This window comes from Epargyreus clarus, unplaced genomic scaffold (assembly GCF_041222505.1).
Source record: "Epargyreus clarus isolate Ecla_fem2 unplaced genomic scaffold, WU_Ecla_fem_2.2 ptg000019l, whole genome shotgun sequence".
NCBI classification, from domain to species: Eukaryota; Metazoa; Arthropoda; class Insecta; order Lepidoptera; family Hesperiidae; genus Epargyreus; species Epargyreus clarus.
In genome coordinates, this window is record NW_027332227.1 from 9,743,412 (window position 1) to 9,770,603 (window position 27,192).

Below are 27,192 nucleotides of genomic sequence, written 5' to 3' on the forward strand. Positions count from 1 at the left end.
CTCTATTGAATCAGCGCTCGATTGTCCCATAGTTCAACCTTTTACATAAATTTTCCGAATAAACTTTGTTATTTCCTATCGAAACGTGAAAATCAATTAGATATTTATAGTCTGGCGTAACAACGGCTTTAAATTGTATTCTGTGCGTGTATTCAATTGACAAACCGGCGTCCAATGAATAACTTTATGGCATGGTGAGTGACAATTTATTTCTTGTATGAATAAAATTATAATTGGACCAATTTATAGATTCTACATTTGTGGGCATAAAGTTATTTTTGCTATATAAATTGGTTACGTAGAAAAAACGCGTGGGTGATCAGGTGGGCACGTAAGAAGGTATCAAATAAATTCAGCCCCCGCTCAGTAAATAATGCTATACAAAATACTTATTTTACAAAACTTAACGATTCAATAGATGGTGATGTACTCATAAACTATACTTAGTTCCGGGAGCAGAATAGGATTACGGTATCCCCTGCCTGTCGTAAAAGGCGACTAAAAGGTGGCTTCTGGGGGCGCAGTGATAAAAGTGGGCTCTCGAACAGCCCGGTAAGCGACGCCGGGAAGGGAGGTGGTATGTGTGACCGCACATCGTCGTACACACTTCATGGTTTTGCGAGTTTTATACTCACCAGGGTAGAGCCCGACGGGGCAAGATGCTTAGAGGATTCCAGTTGCGTTCCTTTGGGGATCCTGGAGTCCTCAACGCAGCGTCGAGGACGGTCACCGGGGGAACGGACAACCTTGTGTCGCTCCCACGGCACCGGGTACCTTTTGTAGGTTAACAAAACCTTGTTAACAAAAAAAGAGATGGCGATAAGTATAGATTTGTGGTGTCCATTTTACATGTCGGTGTGCGCGTGCGTAGTAAAAGTACACTTTCGTCATTTTTCCAAACGCGTCAAAAGTAATATCACTTAAAAAATGTCACTATCGTTGATACTCCAACGGCAAGGTGATACGCACAGGAATAATATAGAAATGTAAAGGCAATAATGGTTCATATATATTCAGGGAGCGAAAGTAATCGCGATCCCACTTGAAAAAGCGTAACGGCCTAGGTGAAGTGGAAAAACATTTTGATACGTATAAATAAATCTTGGCAAGCATAGGAACTTAATAATTCGTAGCTGTGTGGGCATGGGTGTCCGTTACACGGGCTTCGGACGTTCGTGGAATATTAACTTGGAATAGGATAAAAATTGGCCAAGTGCAAGTCGAACTAGCACATGGGGGGTTCCGTACCACGAACATTTTCTTATTTTTTTTAAATTTAAATATTTGTTATTATTGCAGCCATTGAAGTAAATACATTGTAAAAATGAACTATCTACCTATTACGGTTAAATATAAAGCAAAAAACATCGAAAAATAGCGGTTTATTGTATGGCGATCCCTATTCATTATTTATATTTTTTTTATTTTTAGAATTTGTTGTTTTAGCGGCCACCTTTATACATACTCTGTAAAATTCAAGTGTCTATCTATTACGGTTCAGGAGATAGATCCCTGTGACAGAAGGACAAACGGACAGACGGACAGACGGACAGACGAACAGACGAACAAACGAACAAACGAACAAACGGACAAACGGACAAACGGACAGACGGCCACATGGACAGACAACGTCTTAGCAATAGGGTCCCGTTTTTACCCTTTCGGTACGGAACCCTAAAAATGGCGGCATCACCCCGTCTCGGCTCAGGTGACAGTGGAATTTGACGTTGGTAATTTGACGCCTTTATCCGGGTCAGTTTCGTAACAAATAGCGGGCGAGGGGGAAACTGGATTAGGGGGCTGAATTGACATGTTTTGCATAATTCCCGATCTCCCTCACGTTTTAATCATTTTGGCAACGCCACGCATGGCTAGACTGGCTTATGGTGAAACAAATTATGAAAAATGCACGTGCAGGTTATATTTATATTTTTTAATTTATAATATAGGAGTATAAGAGCATGCAGTCCACCTGATGGTAAGTGGCTACTGCCGCTCATGGACATCTGTAATCAACCCCTGATAGGATTAGATATTCCTATCTAAGGTCCGCCACAGATGCGCCGCTATCCTTGAGGACTAAGCTGGAACGTTTCGGTAAAGTATATTTCCCTTACCACACCCATCAAGCCAGAACACAGCATTGTTTAACGCTATTATGAGGCCGAAATAGGTGTGGCTGTGGTGCCGCCGGAGTCGAATCACAAAGGATTCTACCACCTCAAAAATACAATATATTTTACAACTTAATAACAATATTTTTTATGAATTTTGCAAGGAAAACAATATTGTATCTGCGAGAACAATCTCCCAAAGCTCTTTGGTTAAAATGTAATGTTTCAAATAATTAATTACGAGGAAAATTTTTACATGTATCATTTTAAGTCTTAAAACAACTAAGAGCAAAATTCAAAGGAGGGGTCAGCAATTCTATGAATGAACGGGGAAGGGGCAATAAAAGTAATTACGGGGGAATGAGTGAACGCCGCCGCGGTCTCGCGTTAGGCGAATTTACGGTCCTAGCAGACTAGCTAATTTTAGAAGCAATTCGCGATTTGGATATAAAATTGATGCAGCATGTGTCACTGCATTCGGTTGCGGTATGGAAAACGCCCGTTTTAGCGAGTATATGCATCGCATGTTTGCGATTACCCGATTGGGTATTCGTCTAATATCACCGATCGCTGTGACTTTTATTTGTATGTCTGCGGTGTAGAGCGATTGATTGTTACATCCAGTTTTCCAAAAACAGCTTAATCGTCGATCGCTGTTAAAAGTAGCTAGTCTGTGGAAGCCCTTATAGCTCACTGCGTGGAAACTCTCAGGAAACAACTAATTGGTCGATCGGCACTGTGAAAAGTAGCTAGTCTGTGGTAGCCCTTATAGCTCGTTGCGTGGAAACTCTACCAATTAATGTAAGCGAAACTGGGCACACCAAGAATTCTCCGAGACGGAGCCTTATAACGAGTACGTAATGTGAATCCTATAAAAGTGTATGCCAATATACCTATGTTATAGTGTTCCGTAATAGAAATGTGATTTTAGGTATAATGTATAAATATTGTTCAGGTTAGGTTTCATTTTCCAATGCGAATATATTTGTGCCTGTAGAAGTTCTCACACGTTTTGCATGTAATTGAAATATGGGAAATTATAACTACAAATTATATATAAGTATATGTCCATAGTTGGACAATATGGACTTAAATATCTATATACTTATCGCAAATAATTATTGTAGGATTGTTTAAAATAGTTTTACTTGTATGATCGCAGACATACTGTATGCCTTTACGATCTTGCCGTTTTGCTTTTGTATACAAGATGTATACAAGTATATTTGTATTTTACGTGGTTGAAACTATAATGCGACAGTATCTTAAATTGGTGTTACTACCACTATTAGTTCATTGAGTTCTACTATAATTAAAATACCATTAACTAAATTTATTTCGCAATAAAATGACCACAAAAGTATTTTAAAATAAATAAATAACGGAACAATTTTAACGAGTGAAAATACGCATATACATAGATATTAGATACTTCCAAAGATAGATTAGGGGAGAGAAGGAAAGGAAGTTTTATACGAAAATTATAGAGACGAAGTTTTTTGGGGCAATTCTTAAATTTTATTACGTACTACACGAGAGACCTTCATCGTTTCGGATCAGCGATAATTCCATTACATTTCTAGTTTCGGCTGTTTGAGAGCCCGGCTCGTGATAATAAAAAGTTATTATGAAACGCAGGTGACTTGGTCAAAATATCCCTCAAGTGTTTAACGTAAAAGTGCTCATTTACTGTTTGGATAACACAATTGCTAGGAGTGTAGCTTAGGTCAATAATTATTGATAAAACGAACTTACCTGTATGTGAAGTTCTATCATAATTATGCGAGCTGCTCAATTCGAAGCGATTAATATTAACATATGTAGTACTGTTTCAGTTCTACGGCCATTTACACGATGAGTTTAAAAAAAAAAACGATAATATTAATCTGAAAACAGATAAAAAACACAAATAAATAGGTTTTACTTTGATATACATCACATTTCTTCCTTAATGACAGGTTGACATATATAGCTTCATTTTGTTTAAAGATTTAGGATACAAACTAGAAGCATACCACGAGGGGGGGTTTTGGGAGGGAGACCATATTAATCGCTTCGAATTGAGCAGCTCGCATAATTATGATAGAACTTCACATACAGGTAAGTTCGTTTTATCAATAATTATACTTCGCTGCTCAATTCTCGCGATTAATATTAACATATGTAGATGTTTAGAGACAATTGAGGTTTAGTTTGTATCCATCGTAAGTAACTTTTCAATAATAATATAAATAAACAGTTTAGGTTTAGGATCCCAAACTATCCAATGAAGTAAAAAATAATTAAAGGTTAGGTTAGGTTACTCTTAAGTTAATCAAGGCATCACACTAGAATTTAATATATTATAATGATAACTTTATTTAAATGTAACTTAATTCATTTTATTTAAGAACGCCAACGTTTGATTTATTTTACAATTAAGTTATACTATTACATATCATAATATGCCAAATACTTTATTGCGAATCGAGTGAGCAAATAATAAATGTTGTTAAGGTACTCATAACCTTCTATTATTTAATTTCGAAAATATTAACGAAGTTGAGCTCCATCAAGCCGTCTTTCGAATAACGTGAAAAGTTAGACCGATACTTAGGATTTGAAATAAACGCGTGGCGTATGCTATAAGACACAAGACGATAATTTATAAAAAGTCATTCATTATTTATCAGAGTTGTTGAAACACACGGATATAAAATTATGTGCAATTAATTTCCTAAAAAACATTAAGTTGACGATGCTAGCAGTTTTAGAGTTAAGCATATTGAAATAATGCCCTTTACCCAAATTTTACCGAGAGTAAAGACTACCGAGTTTTCAAAACTAATAAAATAGTGATCACGCCATAATTTGCGAACTGCATTAGTTGTTAATTAAATTCTGATATTTTAGTAATTACCTACGCAATAATCTGGATATACTATTGGAAAAACTGATTTTTAAAAATCTTTGCGTTCTATGACTGGCAACAAGCGCTAGCAAATTAATTTCTTTAATAGCGGTTGTAAACTTGACTCTACGTTCGGAATCAGGTAGACTAACATAAAAAATATTGTTACATGTCACTTGAGATACAAATTGTTCTAAGTGAAAGTGTATTTTTGGGTACGGCGGACGTGATCTATAATGATACCTCTTTCATAAATCTTACGATTTTTACAGCCGTTAAGGATACCATGTTTGCATCCTGGGGGCCGACCACCATTCACTTTTTCACCATTCACATTTCCACTTTTAAAAACATTATAGTTGAGTACTGTTGACAACTGAAAATGCCATATTATGCTTAAAAGTTAACTTTCTTTAACGAGGTAGTGGTACGAAATTTCAATGTATGATTAAAATAATATTGTTTTAAGAGATGGTAGTAACCTCCGTGAAATATAAAGTTTTGTAAAAAACTAGTACTTATAATGTTTCAAACTTATGCATGAAATTAAACTATATTTTGCGTTACACAGTGAAATAACAGCAGCTATATAGTTGTAACAGTTGCATTATTCCCGAGTATTCGGGACAAAAGTATTAATACGGTGTGGTCTGAAGTAGCTCCAGCTACACGTGTATCATTAGGTTAAGTTTATCATAGTAAATGAAGTCGGTTAATAACATTTATGCGTTATGTGTTATGGAGTTTATTTCGCCGCTTGCACCTTGCGAAGTGGCGGTAGATGTATTGTCATCGAAGGAGCTCTATAAAGAACCAATGTTGAATAAAAGAAATATTTGATTTGAAAAACATTATATCAATTGTAGAAGGTGCAACAAATCTTTTTAATAATTATTCCCGGATAATATGCATGCCACCAGGATAAGATTCTTGAGGGAGCTGTTTGAAATAGGTAAATGGAAATTAATAAATCATTAATCCGAATAAATGCTACGATTTAGGAGCGACAATAAGGTACCATGGTCGAGTAGGCCAATTTGGTACCTCCAGTTACAATATATTATCCTTTACTAGATCGGTTATAATTTTGTTCAACATTTTGTAAAATAATATCGAATATGAAAATGCATAGAAATAATAAAATTTGATCGAATTGCTATGAAAGCATCAATACGCGTATGGATAAATCAGGTCTCCATGACATATATTTATCACACTTAGCGTCTACTACGTCTAAGTAATTGCAAACAATTCTATTTCTGGAACTACACAAATTGTAATTAAAAAAACTAGTTCAGTCATGTGTAAAGTATTATATATAGATTTACTAGAATGCTAGAAAAAACGTAAGTCGCTTACTCCCATTCCGAATCGATTTTGTGTTTTCGGAATTCAAAATCTGCAATAAAATTATCATTAGATTATATATAGTAAGCAAAGACATACTTGACTTTTATGGCAACAGAAAATGGGGAAATTGTAAATTACCCATGTGATTAATGTATGAGATAGATGTTATTAATTAATTATCAATAAAAAAAGACAATTAGGAATGTTTTATCCAAAATATTAAAGATAAATAATGTTATTAATAACTCTAAAACATTTATGTAATAGCAACACTCTTCATTGTTCCAAAGAAACCATAACCTCTTTTACCATTACCTATAGGTCATTATCCTATCCAGTTTTGGAAGCATCTGAAAATATCAGTATTGCATACATTGTATTGCGAACGCAACTAACAGAAGAATATATTATGCAGATTATATTATGTATATTTATTATACCACCCATATCATACTCAAGTTTTTCGTTACATAATTTAAAAAATTATCCTTATAATTCCGGTAACCAACATTTTAAAATCTTCCGAATGCATCCATCCATATACTACAGCATAACAAACCAATATTGAAATTCTTATAAATCTAACAGAGACCAACTTTTTCCAATATGCGTCTTAACTTCAATTATGCTCTCCTGTAAGTAGACTTACGTAAAATATAATATATAATGTTCATATGCGGATTCAAATAACTTTTGCTATTTAAGTGATAATTAAACCGAAATTACTTTGTATTGAATAGTATTTATTACGTTTGTTTTATATTCAATAACAGATTAGATCAGTTTAGTAAATACCAGTGGCTCTACATTTTAGCCAAATGTAAATTAAAATTCATTACATACATCTCGAGTATCAAACTTCAAATAGTTTTCCGAATAAATGGAAATGCGTCTTTTACATTCTACAGAATATTATTAAAATAATAAGTATGGATTATTATTCGTATTTATAACAATTAAGACTTATTGTTAGGTTTTAATATGTTCACAGGTATGTTTATCTTTTGAAATGTAATGCATTAAATAAATAAGTTGAGTGTTTTCAAACTTAAAATAAACCTAAGGTCGTCATTAGGTTCATGATTAATTAAAAATGTAATCGAAACAACAAAGGCACCATCTACTCGGCGACATGGAGACATCGCGTCTTTATCTTATAAATTATTTATTGTGATTTTATCTAAGATGGATCATAACGACCCGATTGGCAAAATGGTTACCGGTCTGATGCGCAGAAGGTCCCAGGTTCCATTCCTGGCCAAGCACATATCCAAGAAGAAATGTGATGTATATCAAAGTAAAACCTATTTATTTGTGTTTTTTATCTGTTTTCAGATTAATATTATCGTTATTTTTTTTAAACTCATCGTGTAAATGGCCGTAGAACTGAAACAGTACTACATATGTTAATATTAATCGCGAGAATTGAGCAGCGAAGTATAATCCAATGTTAATGATCACAAATATATATGTCTCTAACCAATTCCAAAAAAAGTTATGCAGTATTAGTCAGCCAGTTGTAAGTTGTTATTTTAGTCACCAATATATTACTCCATAGAAATTACCATGCAAGCGTGGTGGTACGTCTTGTATGTCTCTCTTACGTTGCCCTTTAAACCAGAATCCAGCCCTTTAAAACAGAATAAACTGCTGTTATTGGGTAGCAATAGGTGTCGCGGTAGTCTTCTGAATTGAACCACAGAATGTTCTACCACTGTTGCTGACGATCGCTGACTGCAATCAGCGATCGCCGGCGCCGGTGGTTGTTATGAACTTTTATTCGTGTCTTGCCCCCCTTATCTCAAAAGTCCTTTCTTTTTATGGTGGCGAGGAATGAGGCGAGAGTATCCGGGCTGGCAGTTATCAATATACCAGTTACGAAATGTCCAGCATAAACGAAAGACATGACATGAAGATATAGGATATTGAAAATAGTTATAAATGTTTCCCATGGAGTTCTTTGTGCTTCAAGTAATTTATACATTTGTTTTTTCCGTTCGTCGTGTCGTTTAAGTTTCCCCCGACAGAAAATATATCATTGCTATATTATTATTATTATACTTGTTAAGTCATTATTGATTCCGTGATTTGAGAACCTACTAAACAAGCGTAGAAACAAGGGCTGTTACGAATACATCCACACTTGCATAAATGACAATGACCAGGCCATAATTTACTTTGTGAAGTTTTACAAAATTTATTGAAAACAGTTTCCAACCCTACATGTTTTTGGATCGTATAATATATCGTCAATAACATACAATGTGGGTACCGCGGAGTGAGGTACGGTTTTTTGAGATAAACATCGATACGATCCGCCCACCGGTTGATATATCGGTCTCGACTTCGACTCGCCATATTAGCTTGCCAACGCAACATTACTCTACTGTGCCGCGATCCTTTTTGCAACGAATTTTCTTATTTGGCACTCTTCTGTACCTATCTGTTTTATCGATAAGTATCGAGGGCTATATATCATTAACCGTTTTCTCTAGAATGAGGTCTAGAAGATATTGGAATTATAGTTCCAAAACAAGCCTACGTAGGCTGTTTTATAAATTGTAATTGTACTCGTATTGTGATTTATTATCATATAAAACACAATCAAAACTAGCCAATTAATCCCATCACTTAACAAAATAAACAATACACAATTTAATTACATAACAATAGCAGAAACTTTATCAGAATAAACTTTAATATAATGCTGAAGTAAACGAAATATTGAAGCAGCATTTAAACAGTATATTTCAATAATTACACATAATCGTACTAAAATTTAATTGTAGTTTTTATGTGTATTAAATGGATTATTGATTTGTCGGAATATCTGTAGCAAAAATAGTTTTAACCATTCTACTTTGTAGGATTCTTATAAGTGTCTCTTTCCTCCGAACATACCTAAGTTATCTTTTATACACGTTAAGGCACGAGTAGAAGCTTGTTGTATATCTTTTATCTTAGGAACAGAGTAGAGGTTTTAAAGGCGACATGGACACACTTTCAGTTGCGTTAGGTATTTGTCTCCACGACGTACGGAACATCATTCTATGTCACTGTCTACCAACTGAAAGTAGAATAAATAATTTATACTTTAAAACAGTATTTATTATTTTTGTTCTCATGTCATATGGGTCATATGTATATTATCATTTATTCGACAGGTACGTAAAATGGGGTTTATGGTATTAGGAAAAATAATATCACTTGCTATACCGATCAAGGAAAATATCGAAAGGAAACCTGCATGCCTGAGAGTTTGTTTAAAAAAGGTTAGCAAAGGCATGTGAAGTCTATTAATTTGCACTTGGCCAGTGCGGTATGGCCTCATCCATCTCATTCTGAGAGGAGGCCCGTTTCCAGAAGTAGGACAGTAAGGGGTTGGGGACGACGACTAAAGTGTCTATCACCCATTTTATTTTATTTGTGAAATACGAGCAACAATCATAATGGAGGTAGAACCCTTTGTGGTGCGACTCCGGCGGCACCACTGCCACACCCATTCCTGCCTCATAACAGCAGTGTTAAGCGCTATCTATCTATCGCTGGGACGTCTTACCCTCCGGGCGCACATATATTGCGGCAATGACAACATAAGGGCGGTGGGCAGGAAATTCGGGTCTCGAGGATACCCTCTTTGCCCGGGCAGATTCTCAGGTGGTAAATACCCCCCGGATTCTTGATATTTATTCATAATAGTATAATGTTATTTGAAACATAGGTGTTCTGTTTTGAACGGCGTGGTAAGGGTGACATACTTTCCCGAGGCGTTCCAGCTTAGTCCTCAGCGGTAGCGGCGAATCTGTGGCCGACCTCAGGTAGGAATATCTAATCCTACCTGGGGTTGATTACAGATGTCCATGGGCGGCAGTAGCCACTTACCATCAGATGGACTGCATGCTCGTCTGTTACTTCTATATTATAAAAAAACAAGAAACATACATTGGCTATCAGTGACTGCACGTTCGTAAAACAATAAACACTGAATCATTGAATATTTGAGGGTCATTATATCTAGACGATTTTTAATTTCGTTACGAATAAACTGAACTGAAACAATCTTCCGATGTTTTCATAAGGAGAAATATTCAGAATAGCAGAAAGTTTTGAACTTTTTTCCCCTTATTAGCTTTCCGCGCTTAACTAAGATTCCACTGTTTTTCCAATTTAACTTTGCAGCTTGATTCGCTTAAAAGACAATGAAGTTGTGCCGTTTAAAAATAGCTTTCGTTCATATTCGGATATTATTACTAGAAAAGTACAGAGAAGTTCTAAAGAGCGTATAATGAGGTTTACAGTGTCTATTTAAAGAAGACAGTATTATAAATTCATCTTAACATGGAATACGTTTCCTTTTGTATTTACGTAGCACTAGGGATGCTGTATGACTTCGCTCGCTCGGTTAACTTTTAAGGAAGATCGATGTTGTTGTGCAGATGTTGTTTGAAGATCTTCAAGATAGTACTTTAAAATTTCTTTAGAATTAGTTTTGTGCACCTTGTTAAACGGTGTAGAAAAACATCTCGAGGAAACATGCTCACCTGGGATGTCTTAACTTCGGCTAAAATTTTATATATAAAATTTCTCGTGTCACAATGTTAGTTACCGTACTCCTCCGAAACGTTTTTACCGATTTTCACCAAATTTTGTATGCATATTCAGTAGGTCTGAGTATCGGCTACTATGTATTTTGATACCCCTACGTGATAAGGGTTGTTCACACTTAACATTTTTTTATTTATATGGCAACACAACGTTTGCCGGGTCAGCTAGTATTGTATAAATAAATGCATGTGTGCGCTTACATACGCATGTAAGAAGCTTTCATGGTTGGCGCAATTAATATTTTATGTATTATATTTTAACATAGCAACTGATAACACGAAATTTTATAATACAGATAAGGGTTTATTTCCACATACAGTAATAGCGCGTGTCAAAAAGTATTTTCGTGTGTATTGACGTATATATATGTACCGTAACGCAGCCGTGCAGTACCCTTACCAGGAGTTTACATTTCGACAAATATGACTGTTTTGGTATTTGTTTACGTATGGGCCAATACGATTTCCTAGTACTGACACAATCCGCCAGGGGCGCTGATTGGAATTTGTATGGGCAAATACGTAAACAAATACCAAAACAGTCATATTTGTCGCAACGTAAAAACTCCTGGTAAGGGTACAGAACCGAGTCGTGTCTGACACATTCAGTGTCTATAAATATAAAAGTGGCCATAATTATTCATATAGAAGGTTATAAGAGTCTCATCGGGTTCGTTCTATGATTTAAATTATAATCTGCGAAGATCCGCTGTAGTAAAAAACTAATGAAAGACTTCAATGAAATGAAAGTTTGCAATGAAAGTTTCACTTAAGACTAACCATCTGTTACCTAAAATACAACAACCGATTTAATAATCTAAACAAAATAAATTAATTCAGAGCGTATTAATAATATAAATAAAATTAAAATCACAGAGGTATGATATCTATCCCTTTTACAAATATCCCAAACCATTTCTATGAAATAACTTCAGGTATAGCATAGCAGGTTGAAAGCAGTATACGGTAGTTAAGCATATTAGTGATATTAACCCTCCGCTACAATAGGCGTCCGAGCATTAATTAACCCGGAACGCCAGATTATCTGTGACTTAAACAATGATACTCACCATATTGTTAATGGTATATCCACAGTATCGGTGGTCGGTGCATAGATAAAGGTATATGAGTTATGTTATTGTTATTATGTCATACTTACAGGATTAGTAGTGGAAAATATAGCGGTTTACGTACAGACTGTGCTATTTGACAGATGGGTTCGTGACGTTCAAATGCTTTGTGGCTGGAAAGTTTATTAATTATCTACATATTTTTTGTCTTTAAAATCCACGATTAGAAATATTTAATTTATTACAGTGATAGTTTTACGTTCAGTGTTGAATTGAACATTGACTACTGAGACTAATACCTAAATGTTGAAGGTTAATATAACCGCTTATCACTACTTTACCATATAAATCAAATCAAATCACATCTATTTTTTTATTCAAAATAGGTTCTTTACAGAGCACTTTTTGAATGTCAATACAACTACCACCAATTCACAAGGTGTTTCGTTATGGAGAAGAAGCGGCGAAAGAAACTCCATAACCATTTTAAAGGTGGTAGAACCCTTTGTGGTTCGACTCCGGCGGCACCACCGCCACACCTATTTCTACCTAATAACAGCAGTGTTAGGCGCTGCTGTGTTCCGGTTTGAAGGGTGTGGTAAGGGAGACAGACTTTTCCGAGGCGTTCTAGCTTAGTCCTCAGGGGTAGCGGCGCATCTGTGGCCGACCTCAGGTAGGAATATCTAATCCTATCTGGGGTTGATTACAGATGTCCATGGGCGGCAGTAGCCACATCAGGTGGACTGCATGCTCGTCTGCTATTCTTATATTATAAAAAAAAAAAGCACACATCTTTTAAAAAAATGTTTTTTACAATGTCAACTTAACGTAATGTGGTATCGTGGTACATGTGGAGCTGGAGCTGATTCAGACAAAGACAATTAAAGACAATTAAAAGCAAACAAATACCAAACAAGCATGCAGGCAAGATTAGTCTGGTAGTAACTGGCTACTAAACCGATGGAGATCTGTAATTAATCCAAGAAGCATGCTAGCTCTCAGGACTATGTGGACGGTTTGTATAAGTATGTCTTCATTACCCTTCAAAGCAAATCACAGAAACGCTAGACACTGCTACCGAAACAGGTGTGACAGTAGTTTCCATCAGTGCAATAAAATATGCTTATGTGTACCATTATATTATCTTTATATATATTAAGCATACAAAGAACACTTCATTTATAGAGAAAAGTACCTGGTCTCCGGATTTCTGCGTACGAGAACAATTATGTAAATTTTGTTAAATCGCTGTTCCGTAGTCTGCCACTTGTTCAGGCCGGAAAAAACTTTTCTCTTGTTTTTTCTTTTACGACGAGGAACAAAAAGTGGTCACAAGTAGTTAAGTTACTGCGCCGCAGATAAGTCGTACCTTCGGTCGCAGATTGTTATAAGAAAAAGTTCTTAATTGTGTAACTTACTTCTTCTTAATGTTTGAGTCTGTCCCTGATTAACGATAAAGATAAAATGTGGAGACATAAAATGAAACACACATTTTATACATGTTTATTATTTACTATAGTATTTTTGGATGAAAATGATATGATATAAATATGATTTATACATGCTTTGTTCATTGTTTCATGCGTTGATAGTTTTTTCTCTACGTCTTGTGTATTATTAAACCAAGATTAGCTACGATACTCTTATCCTCTCAAGTCTATGGAATTTCGCTTGTCATCTTCCATATTACGAGCCATACAAGAGTGATAAGAAAATTCAGATTTTTTTGGTCAGTTCACACCACACATGTACAATGAAGAATATAAGCTTGTGTAACAGGAATGTATATTCTAAAATTATATATTTTGTATTTTATTAACAGGGAACTAGATATATTTGAAGTATTTTATGGTGTGAAACTTTGGCTTTAAACTCGTATGCTTTATACACATGAACTACCAGTCATATTTCTACCAGCTGCGGGAAGATAAAATTACAAAAATCTTTTTAAAGCTACATTGCCCATTGATGAATAAATAGATCACTCGACAATTCCACTCGAAAAGTTCATTCATTAAAAGAATAAAATGGGCCTACAGATAGCGTTGTTTCTACTTGAACCAATGATTTTCCACGCCACTTCACTTTAGCGGTGCAAAGCTCGCTCCCCCATTCACTCCACTTACGGCTCAAGCAGACACGCTACTTTAAGTATTGGCGATTCGCGTTTTAGCGACTACAGCGATATTTTTTTTATAATATAGGAGTAGCAGACGAGCATGCAGTCCACCTGATGGTAAGTGGCTACTGCCGCCCATGGACATTTGTAATCAACCCCAGATAGGATTAGTTATTCCTACCTGAGGTCTGCCACAGATGCGCCGCTACCCCTGAGGACTAAGCTGGAACGCCTCGGGAAAGTATGTCTCCCTTACCACACCCTTCAAACCGGAACACAGCAGCGCCTAACACTGCTGTTATTAGGTAGAAATAGGTGTGGCAGTGGTGCCGCCGGAGTTGAACCGCAAAGGGTTCTACCACCTTTAAAATTATTGTATTATGTTACTACATTCCTACAGTCTCAGTTGCTTTTCTATGTAATATTAAATTTCTTACTGATATAGATTATTTAATTATTGTTATTTCTTATTAATTCTTAAATGTTACAATTTTACTTTCAGCTGTTATATAAATGTTTTATTCTATTTAATAATTAAGTCTTCTGTTTTATGACATTGAATTTGACATGTTAATTAGTGTAAGTCATTAATGTATCGTTCTAATTAACAATAAATAAATAAAATAAATGATTTGTCGACTTCCTATTTTCGCTTGTGGTATCAATGTGCGACTTAGCGAGTGCATTAAAGAAAGCTATCACATTTATCGCGTTTAGTTGCTACATCGAGCTTCTACAAGTGGCTGCGACCGGTATGCAAACTGTAACCTTACCATGAGTTTTTACGTTTCGACAAATATTACTGTTTTGGTATTTGTTTACGTATTGGCCCATACAATTTCCAACAAATATCAAAACAGTCATATTTGTTAAAACGTAAAAACTCATGGTAAGGGCTGGTTGCGGGCTGGCGTGCGTGTGTTTATTAACTGTAAATCCAAGTTTGCGTAACATTGCAATATCGAGGAAAATATCGTTTTATTTTAAGACCATAGACTTATAGGTTCTCCTAGTTATTTCACTTCTCATAAGACACTCCCACAATTCAAAATTCAAATGTTTACGTTAAATCTGCGCGTTTGGGCGACGCAATGTATATAATTACTAGTACCAAAATAAACCTACTGGATGCATTATTTTCAGAGCAACTTGGCAACGACAGACGAACGGACAGACATACGAGTGTTTCTATGAGGATTCTGTTGTTTATTTTTTCTATGGAAGCCTGAAAACAGTGAAAACCAAATAAAGCGTCGGTCGCTAACGCTAAAGTACGAGTAGCATGTCTATTGTGATTCTTATTCCTAGCTTGAAGCGCGTCAACAATTATAAACGGACTCAAAAGGCCATTATCTGTTTAGAAATATACTTCCCTTAAACGAGATTATAAGCAGTAGCAATTTCAAATTGTAAATTGAGTGTACTGATGCAAATATTTATTTTGTGGACGTATAAAGGGACGACTTTTTGTTTTGAATTATTTGTGTTTGCTTTATCGTGAAAGGCCATCCTTCCACAGTTGCTAATTTTATTTTATCAGAATATTGTAATAGTTACATCTATTCTTTATAATCGGCAGACATTAACTATAGACTACTGGTAAAATAATATAAGATAGATGGCGAAAGTATTTGTGGCATTATTATATAAGTATTATTACATTTCTCTCTATATATTGTTACAATTTATAATTCACATCAAAAACATAATAAAATGTTTGGGTATTTCATTACTTCTGTTTATTAATAAATTAATAAACAGAAGTAATGAAAATGGCTGTTATGCTATGCTAAAAGTTTAGAAAATTACTTCATAACTAAGGCTGTTCTTTGTGTGACGCAACCTAAATCATTTTGGCCTAACTAGTGCCGAGAATCGGGTGAAGTGCATTAGTCTCGATTTACAAGCAAACCGCATACATCATCTTGTTCAACTCACCGTATATTCGAGCCCAATGCCGATAATGAACCCTTCAACCATCAATCTGTATTTACCGTAATTAATATGTTCAAGATAACAGTGACATTTCGGCGAGCACTCGCATAATATTTGTTCATTATGTCCCTTTCAATCATAGATTAGTAAAGATTACTCACTCCTAACAAGAAAATGTAACCAGTTTAGAGAATTGAAATAGTTGCGTAAAAAAGTTTTGCCACGTATTCGTGCTAAAATGTCACTAAATTTTTGGAATAATTATTTATTTCTTATGTAAATTACGCAGTATTAGTTATTTATTCGTAAATTTTCTCTAAAAATGTTTTTATTTGTCAAGAATTCAAAAAAAGAACTTACTAATAAGCCGTTTGTGGCTTCATTCAATTTCAAGGCGGCGAAGTATCTTTACTAATCTATGCTTTCAATATGTAAATCCATTACGGCTAATATTCTAAACGACAAGTGGTTAACGGCATGAAAAATTGCCCTAATTGAAAGGAGTATGTCAACATCGAAGAGGGCTTTGTATGCCAATGAGGAATAATTAAATATGAATTGGAAACAAGTCACTCGAGTTGCGCGTCCTCGGGGGAGAGTAGAGCCACGTTTATAATGACTAACGTGCGCTATAAATAATTATCAATCTATATCTTGTTTTGCCTATCAAAGATCGATATTTGATATATTTTGCGTACTAGAAATTGTTAAATTTCGGGACTGATTATTAATAACGAACGTAGATTAACGCAAGCTTACTTTAAAATATATTGTAATTAATAATGGTAGGTAATTAAAAGTTATTGAAAGTTACATATTATAACTAGTATTAATCAGGTCTAAATGGGTCATGTTGCTAAGAGGCCTGAAGATTAATTTCATGGAGAAGAGACGTCGTCAAGTGCCAAACACATACAGGCAAATGTCACCCAGATTATCAGAATTCGATTGGATTGATGACTATGAAGCGGGATATCCGTAAACTGGACAGGTTTGATTAGCTGTAAGTAGGGAAGACCTATATCTGGCAGGAGATTTTTAAATTAAATAACTAAATCATTAAACGTCACTAACTTTTTTATTAGATATAGATATTATTCTCGATAGACTAAACGATATGGTTATGAAAACCTAGAAACAAAACCCCTGATTAGGCTATTAAGCCGACATCTATTTGATTTGACAAAATTTGATTGTGTTTGATCCAACAAATCCATATTTGTAATAACAATTTCTAATAATGAATATCTCAACCTATCTATAAATACCTACTACAATACTTGAAATATTTGGGTAATATCAGGTTTCTATACGAAACCTTATTCCACGAAAACAGTAGTTTCAGTGGCAAGAATACAAGCGCCCGGGAATATTGCTATATTAATATTTTATATACAAGACTGAGATAGCAACTGTAACAGCAAATTAACTGTATAACAGTACCGTACATATCTTTTATTGGCCTTAAAACTTGTATAAAATTCCAACTGTACCCTTACCAGGAGTTTTTACGTTTCGACAAATATTACTGTTTTGGTATTTGTTTACGTATTTGCCCATACAAATTCCAATCAGCGCCCCTAGCGGATTGTGTCAGAACTAGGAAATCGTATGGGCCAATACGTAAACAAATACCAAAACAGTCATATTTGTCGAAACGTAAAAACTCCTAGTAAGGGTACAGTTGGAATTTTATACAAGTTTTAAGGCAAGGTTTTAGAGACCATCTTAGTGCTCAGCAGTGGCAGACTCAAGGGCGACTGGCTTCAGGTGGAAGCTCTGTTCTATGTTAATGTTTTTGCTCACTATTGTAATTTAGTTCATCATTAGATATTGTGTCTACACATTTTTTTTTTATTTTCACGTAGTAATTTATTTTAAAATGTATCTATTTACTTGTCATCTATTTATATCTTATTTCGGTTTTTTTTCTTTCTTTCTCACATTCTTTCTTTTTTTCATGTTCTCCTTTCTCCCTTTTTTCATTTTATTTTATTTCCTATTTATTATTATTATTATTATTATTTTAGTAGGTATAGTTGTACCGCCTTCAATTTTTCCGCACATCCCTAAGGTTGACTGGAAGATAATGCTATTTAGCATTAAGTCCGACTTTTGTACCACGCTGTTTTTAACATGGTTAATAAAGAGTAAAAAAAATAAGTAAATAAATGTTACGGGTAGATATATGGACTGTAATATGGACTTGATTGCAGAAGAGCATCGGCGACAGTGACCACGTACCATCAGGTGAACATCATGTTCGTTTTCTACTTCATATTATTTAAGCAAAACGTAAGATTTGCATATTTTTTTATATAATATAGGAATAACTGACGAGCATGCAGTCCACCTGATGGTAAGTGGCTACTGCCGCCCATGCACATCTGTAATCAATCCCAGATAGGATTAGGTATTCCTACCTGTGGTCGGCCACAGATGCGCCGCTACACCTGAGGACTAAGCTGGAACGCCTCGGAAAAGGCTGTCTCCCTTACCACACCCTTCAAACAAGAACACAGCAGCGCCTAACACTGCTGTTATTAGGTAGAAATAGGTGTGGCGGTGGTGCCACCGGAGTCGAACCACAAAGGGTTCTACCACCTTCAAAACATTTTTGGGAATACCAAAAAGGAAAGGTAACGAGTATTTAAGACATAAACGTACACCGAAATAATTTACCTCACATTTTTTCCTAACTTTTTATAGGTCTAAATGTCGACATAAACTAGAGACGGGTCCTTATTAAAGTATAAGAACTGAAGGAGAACAATAAATTCGTGAAATATTTCGGCTGCGATTATTTATATAGGCCATATAAATGACGAAATTCAGTCAGGTAAGGTACAGTCGGCAAAAAAGATGTTGTGAATATAAAGTGAGTATTAAATTCATTCAATTTACAAGTATTGGTAGAAATCTTGTTGAGAAACTAAAGCAAGCTTCTAATGTAGAAATGTTTTCTGATGGAGTGAATAGGTCATCGTCTGCAATTAACTCATTGGTTTTATTAAATACAGATCCACTGGAATTGGATTCCATTATAAACAGTCTCTGCAATGATTCAGCTCCAGGGTGGGACAACATCCCCACAGTTTTTATTAAAATGGCAAAGAACACCCTCCTCCCCATACTGTGTCACATTTACAATCTTTGCTTCGAAAAAGGTCAATTTCCTTCCACCTTCAAAACTGCTATAGTTACTCCCATACATAAGAGTGGAGGCAGAGACGTTGTCGAAAATTACAGACCTATCTCTGTGCTTTCGGTGTTTTCCAAAATTCTCGAGAAACTTCTTAATAACCGCCTCAAAAAATACCTAACAGATAACAATTTATTATCAATAAATCAATTTGGTTTTAGAAATGGCATATCTACTGAAGATGCAGTTTTAGCGTTAGCTGGGGAAGTGAGTTATCATCTAGACCTAGGTAACAAATGCGTTGGTATATTTCTAGATTTAGCTAAAGCATTTGACACCGTCTCTACCTCCATCCTTTTAGACAAATTATTTAACTGTGGTATACGAGGCCTTCCACATCAATTATTCACTGACTACTTAACCGATCGTCAGCAACAATTAAAACTTGGTACTTACCTAAGTCAACCTAGTAATATCTCCTGTGGGGTCCCACAAGGTAGTGTTCTCGGACCTACCCTGTTTTTAATTTATGTGAATGACTTGTGTGACTTTAGGCTCCCAAATTGTAAAATATTTACTTACGCTGACGATACGGCCCTTATTTTTAATGCTGATTCATGGGAAAATCTAAAGACTATAGCAGAAAACGGAGTCAGGCGTGTATTCACCTGGCTGAGGACTAATCTATTAACATTGAATATAAACAAAACTAAATATGTACCATTTTCCATTCGCAAAAAAAGTTTACCTGACCCCAACTTTACTTTAAAAATGCATACCTGTTCAAATCCACATGATAACTGTAATTGTTTTAATATAAGCAGAGCTACTGAAATAAAATACCTCGGTGTAGTAATCGATCAGCATCTCTTGTGGAGTCCACATATTATGACCATTGCTGACAGAATGAGAAAACTAATGTGGATGTTCAAAAAGCTAAGGGATGTTGCGAATGAAGCTATACTTATTACCACTTATAAAGCGCTAGCTCAGTCAGTTCTTAGTTATTGCATTTCGGTATGGGGTGGAGCTGCTAAGACCCATTTAATAATACTGGAAAGAACTCAAAGAGCACTCCTGAAGGTTATTTTTAAAAAACCTATTCAGTTTCCGACATATGAACTGCATAGTACTTACAAATTACTGACCACACGTCAAATTTATGTATTACACTGCATAATGAAGCTTCATACACATCTTCCATACTTTTATCCTCTACAATGTAAACGTAGAAGCCCCCCTGTCTGTCAGATCCCGCGATGTCGAACAATGTTCAAAAAGAAACAATTTGCCTTCATGTCCGCCTACCTTTACAATAAGTTAAATACCAAACTCAATTTTTATTCTCTGTCCCGAATTCATGTTAAAAGGCTAGTAACACAACACTTACAGGAATTAAACTACGATGAAACAGAGCAATATATTCATCGATCGATTGTAGGTTTTTTTTTTTTTTTTTGGCGCCCGGATATTAGGTGGAAAAAGGGCTGACCCTCTACGGAGAGGGAGGAGGAAAAAATGCATCCAAGCACTTACAGGCCGCGACGGCCGGTGCCTGCGTCGTGTGGGACTGACTGAAAGGTTCTCCTGAAGGGAGTACCATCCCACTAAAAACTCCTTTATAGGCATTCGTCCGAGGGGACCGTACAGCCGACATCGGATAGCGACCTCTCGTTGCGGAACGAGAGGCGCTAGCGGCGCTCCCTAGAGAGCGACCGCTGGATAGATGACACTGAAGGTGTCAACGTATCGTGAATAAGACTAGAATCGTCGGGAAGACGATTCTCTATGGAGAGTTGTACGCCCCTGTGGGCGGCCAGAAGATTCTCCACATCGGTGGAGAGTTTGTTAGGAGCGTCGGTCAAGATATTTCTTGGCCGACGGCAATTGTAGCGGGTAGGAAGAGGGGCAGCATAGTCCGCTGCACCCTTGATTAAGGGGTTGGAATGATTTTCTGAGCGGTCGAAGAACGCTTCAGAGAATTGTCTAAGGACTTGTTGTATTGGAGCGAGCTCCAGGTCGCGGTGGAGGTCAGCGTTCCTGACATACCAGGGGGCATTAAGTGCCCGACGACAAAAAAGATTTTGTATGACCTGGAGTTTGTCTAGGATGGTGGGATTCGCGTGAGCGAAGACTGGAGAGGCGTATGTTAACACCGGTCGAATGCAAACCTTATACAGCGTTCGCTTATTCCTGGCTGACAACTTGCTGTGTCTGCCAATCATGGCGTTGAGGCGGCTCATGTAAGAGCGGGCGGTATGGGTGACCTTAGAGACGTGGGGTCTAAAGGTGAGGCCCGGGTCAAGGGTAACTCCTAGGTATTTTACTGTGGGCCTCCATGGAATGGGGGCCCCAAGTAATTTGACGGAGGGCAGGTTGTTTAAGCGCCTGCGTTTGTGGTCGAAGCGCATTGCGGAGCTTTTCTCCGCATTGACTTCGATGCGCCATTTCCTAAACCAATCTCCTAACTCGTTGACCGAGCGTTGGAGTTTGGCGAGGACACATGACTCCTTTTGCCCTTGGATGTAAAGAGCGGTGTCATCGGCGAAGAGTGATAGCTGCACCCCATTTTTGGGGATAGGAATATCGTTGGAGTACGATATGAATAATGTGGGAGCGAGCACTGAGCCTTGAGGGACTCCGGCTGTTATGGGGCGTGGTGAAGAGAGGATACCTTCGTGCCTGTAGCGGAAGGTTCTGTCCTGAAGGTAGGAAGCCACGATGCGGACTAGGCGATCAGGAAGACCAGATTGGTATAGCTTGTATACCAGTCCTCCATGCCAGACTTTGTCAAAAGCCTTGGCGACGTCGAAGAAGACTGCTAGTGTCTTGTTACGTCTTGGATAAAACCCGCTTGTGATGTACTCGACAATGCGGTGGACTTGTTGGGGGCACGAGTGCTGGTGGCGAAAGCCAAATTGGTGAGGAATGATGAGTGGGGGAGCATCTATTGGGAAGAGGTGCCCTCTTATGTGAACGAGGATCACCCGTTCGAGAACCTTGCCCATTGCATTGAGGAGGCTAATGGGGCGGTGGTTGGAGGGAATATGTTTCGGTTTCCCAGGCTTGGGAATACCGATAACTGTTGCTGTCTTCCAGGCTGTTGGAAAGAAGCTGAGGTCGAGGCAGGCATTGAAGATAATGATCAGAAGGGTCAGTACCTGCTCGGGGAAGTGTTTAAGCGCCAGGTTGGAGATACCATCCGAACCTGGGGCTTTGCGAGGTTTCAAACCGCGGATGACGGTCCGGACCTCGTCTGTAGTGATTTTAATGGGAGCAGAGGTGACAGGGAGAGAGATCTTTTTAAGGACCTCCTCCTCCACCTTGTTAATGTGGATAGGGTCGCACGGTTGAGTGCTGGGGGAGCACTGCGCAGCGATGCTATCTGCGAAGCATTCGGCCTTCTCGGTGTCCTCGAAGGCTATGCTGCCGTCGGGACGCGTGAGAGGGGGAGTGCTAGAAAAGGCTTCGGTACGAAATCGTCTAGTGATTTTGTAGAATGCCTCATGAGAAGGTTGGATATCCTCCATGAGAGAGTTCCAGTTGGAGTCCCTCAGTTCGGCTAGCCGGGATCTGACTTTCCTTTGGAGGGCGTTAGCGCGCCTCCTAAGGACAGGGGTGGGATACTTAGCGGCCCATCTGAGGGCTGCGTTCTTAGTTTGGATTAGCTTCCTGACCTCGCGAGGTAGTTTGCGGTTCGGGACCTCTACCACCTTCGCGTTGTCATGAAGCGAAGTCTGAACTAGCTGGGTGAGTGAGTTGACCGAACTGTCTATTTTGTCCGTGCTAACAAGGTAGCCTGGGGGAATAGCATACGGTGAATCGGGGGCCTCTATGGCCGAGGTGAGAGATTTCTCGTACCCTTCCCAGTTGGTGAAGGTTTTCGAGGAAGTATGGGGAGTTGGATCATAGGGACCTAACTGGAGAGAGACTGGACGATGGTCTGAGCCCAGATCGTCCAATGTTTCGATCGCTCTTGTATTGAGCGCGACGCCTTTGAGTAGGGCGAAATCCAGCACGTCGGGTTCTTGGTCTTCCCGATCGGGGTAGTGGTTTGGCGCTATTGGAGAGAAGATATCAAAGTCCAGTGCGCGGGAAATGGTTAGGAGTTTATTACCGTTGGTATTAGTCAGACGACTGTTCCAAACGGTATGTTTACAATTGAAATCTCCAAATAGTACGACAGAGTCTCCGAGCGAGAGGAGGGCCTCCAAGTCGCTTTGGAGAGGGGCTTTATGGGCGGGGAGATAAATTGAGGCTATGATCAGGGACGGGTGTCCTGTCATGCCTAATTTGCATATGGTGGCTTCCATGTTGGTGAGCTTGGGTGTTTCCAGAGGGGTGCAATGGAAGGATCTCTTGTAGTAGATGGCAGTGCCTCCGCCACGACGGTCGTCGGCTCTGTCATTACGTACAAGCGCGTAAGAGGGGAGACTTACGCCTTTAAGGGAGGGCTTGAGGAAAGTTTCCTGAACAAGCAACAGGTCGATGTCCCTGTTGCGGATGAACTCTTTGAGTTCGGGAATGCAAGGCTTTAGACCTCGTGCATTGAAGGAGATAAGCGAGACGCCTTTAGGTTTTTGACGACCGGGACGAAGGGGTTGAGTATGAACGTTACTCATTGAATAGATTTGAACAACGCTAGGTGTTCGGAGTAGATAGCGATGCGCTCCGCCTGGCTGGCGTTACGCATCTTTTGGGAGACGAGTATGATCTCGTCGAGGTCCACGCCCTTAACGCAGTCGACAAGGAACATGATATGTTCCCTTATCGATGCATCTTGGGTGGGACGGGGAGTGGGAGTGGCCTTAGGGGCCGGGGTTGGTGGGGCGGTCGCGGGTGCGACTTTCCTCCAACTCATGGGAGCGGTTGGGGTTTTGGAGGCCCCTAGACGCGGGAAATTGGTCGAATTGACCGGAGGTGGGCCTGCTTTCAAGGGCTGCTTTTTGGCAACCTTCTTTTGAGCGGGACGGGGGGCTTTCGGGCAGCCACGGTAGTTAGCCGGGTGCCCGGAAGTGGTGCATAGCACGCAGGCAGGAGGGGATTCGTCTTCACGAGTCCTCTTGCACTCACGTGTGGCGTGGGGTTCGAGGCACTTGACGCACCTTGGGGGGGCAGTGCAGTTCGCCGCTGCATGGCCGTAAAGCTGGCAGCGGTGGCACTGGGCAGGGTAACCACGCTTGTTAGGTGGTTCCACCTTGATCTCAGAAAGGCCACAGATTGTGAGCTCCTTCTCCTTGAAAATGTCCTTGGAGGACGGGGTCTTGGCTAGAATGGCCAGGGCTAGAGGGTATTTGACCCCGTTGCGGTTGTACAACTTGTGTACACCTTCCACGGGGAACCCTTGGTTGACTAGATCCGTTTGGATCTCGTCGGTGGGAAGTTCGTAGGGGAGACCCCTAAGGACCGCTTTGATTTTGCGGTCCTCTTCCAATGCGTACGTGTGGTACGGGAGTTGTAGGTGGGTTAGGAGCCTAATGAGGCTCCTGAAGTCCTCTGTGGTGGGGCATGAAACGCGAATAGAATCGCGAAGGTTATGTGCCTTGGTGTAGTGGATCTTTCGTTCCTTGAGGGTCTTGGAGAAGTCGGACCATTTCGACTTATCCCTGAAGAAAATGTGTGGGGGCGGTTTGCACTTGGCAAGTGCCGGTTCGCAGCGCGTGGCTGGCTTGGGGGGCTTAGCCGCGGGGGTTGAGCTCTGGGGCTCGGTGGAGGCTTTTGGCACGGGGGCCAGAGTGGAGGCTTTTGGCACGGGGGCCAGAGCGGGGGCCGCTGGGGCTGGGGTGGCTTCGATAGAGGCCTCGGAAGAAGTCTCACTTGTCGCCTTAGCGACGCGTTTGACTGGACGTTTCTTTGTCTTCTTCGACTTGACAGGGGTGAAACCCTGGTCGTCGTCGGAGGAGGCGGCGGAAATGAGGGTGTTCTCCGACGATTCGTCGGAGGAGGCGGGGCGTTTTAGCGAGATGGCGTCATAGTCCATCTCGTGTCTCGGGGTGGCATCAGGGGATGCGGGTGAATCAGTAACGGACAGGGGATCCGTTACGGACTTTAAGGGCTCGCAAAGGGAGCGGAGTTTGACAGCGTCAAAGGGGCGATTGAGCTCCTTGCTCAAGAGGGAGGACAGAGCCTCGAAAAACCTATCCGTTACCATGTAGGCCATGGTAACCAGGGATGCCTCCCTGCCGAGGCAGGGAGCTAACGGGGAGGGGGAGGGAAATGCAATTACCCCTAAGGGAAAGTAACTGCTACCGTCACCCTTGGGATAGCCCAAGTGCAGTGGGATCGGGTCTGCCGGTTTCTCTCAGGCCGAGAGGTCTGAGAAGCGCACCGGGTCAACGCTAGCTGGTTTCGTTGGCACCGTTAGGTATCCACCAACTCAAACGCGTCGGGACGTGAGTTTTGTTTATTCCCAATAAATTGGCAATAAACAAAGCACGGACCGCTATCGATAATATCGAGTAGGCGAGAACCGGCCGAAAGGCCAGAGAAAATTCTGGGTTAGGAAACACTAGAGCGCGAGCAGGCGGGGCTGCTCGGTCTGGCGTTCAAACGCAGAGTGATGCGATTGTAGGTTCAACATTTAATAGATAACTGGTATTTTTATACACGTACACGCACTCACACACACACACACACACACACGCACGCACGCACACACACACACACACACACACACACACACACACACACACACACACACACACACACACACACACATACATACACATAAACCCAAATACATTCATTCCCTCATATTTAGTTAAGGCTTGAAATTTGTAATTTTTCATATTTAGCTAAGGCTTGAAATTTGTAATTTAAAAAAAAAACAAAAAAAAAATAATGTCATGTTTGTTGAATAACACACTGTATGAAGTTCCGGTGGATGAGCGGAGTACCTGTAACACAGGTCTAGAACCAAGTACAGGGCTCTTGCGACTTGTAAATGTGACTGTGTTAAGATCAATAAAATATTTTTATTTTATTTTTATTTATTTTAAATTTGTATTTTTAAAGTGAAATATTTATTGTGCAACAGATCGGCTGCTGACGTGGCGACGCGTCAAAGTGGCGTCACGCCATCTATCATTCGCCATCTATAACCGCCATTGCCTGATTAAATTACCATTGCATTTACCTGCATGGCAAAATACCTTTTAGTGATTATATCAGATCCGATTATTAGATATAGCGGAGTTCATAACTTTTAATAGAATTGAAATTGTCCACAGATCTAACCATACGTTATCTCTGAAGACTTATTTGGAATTTATGTATAGGCGGAAATCGAATGTACCACGCTATTAAGATAAGTACAGAGCAGCTTAAATGTGCTGCGATAAAGCAAATGTTTAAGGGATTGTTAGAAGTAGAGTGTCAATAAATTGCTTATATATTTAACGTTAAATAGTGTACTTATCCATTAATATAAATTAAAAGTAATATGAAATTAAAAATACCGTGGGTTTTAAAGTTTCTAACTTTGAATTTATCCATGAAGATAAATTAAAAGATAGATTGAATTAGAAATACTACGGATTTAAGGAGGTTTCCAACTTTGAGTTATATATTTTTCATTTATAAAATTTACTGAAAACATTACAAAATATTGGAAAAAATATTGAATAGGTAAGAACCATCTATATGTATGTATTCAATGATACAAAAGCACTTCATCAAAATGAGCCAAAGAATAAAAGAAACTAGATTTTAATAAAAATGAATGGCATATTTAGCGGCGACTGTACTTACGCACGTTTTACTACGTCCCCGGATTATGGGAAAAAGGTAGAGATAACGAGCAGTCAACACTGCACGATATCCGATTGTTATTTTTATTTTATTCTCATTGTTCTTGTTAAATCCATGCCGTGTTTTGATAGAAATATCCACGGAACTAGGTAAATGGGTCAAATATATATTTTAAATAACATTGCCGGGTAAAATCATTTTTTTATAATAGCTACTAAT

At 38.7% G+C, this 27,192-nt stretch overlaps 1 protein-coding gene and 1 long non-coding RNA gene across 3 annotated transcripts in view; one reads left to right on the top strand and one right to left on the bottom strand.

Moving 5' to 3' along the window:
• Positions 1 to 27,192, bottom strand: part of RpL24 (ribosomal protein L24) — a 322,279-nt gene that overhangs the window by 79,017 nt on the left and 216,070 nt on the right. The window lies entirely within an intron of this gene.
• Positions 19,888 to 26,007, top strand: LOC140750429 (uncharacterized). Its single transcript, XR_012103209.1, has 2 exons — positions 19,888 to 20,665; positions 25,796 to 26,007. It is a non-coding gene; the product is annotated as an uncharacterized LOC140750429 (long non-coding RNA).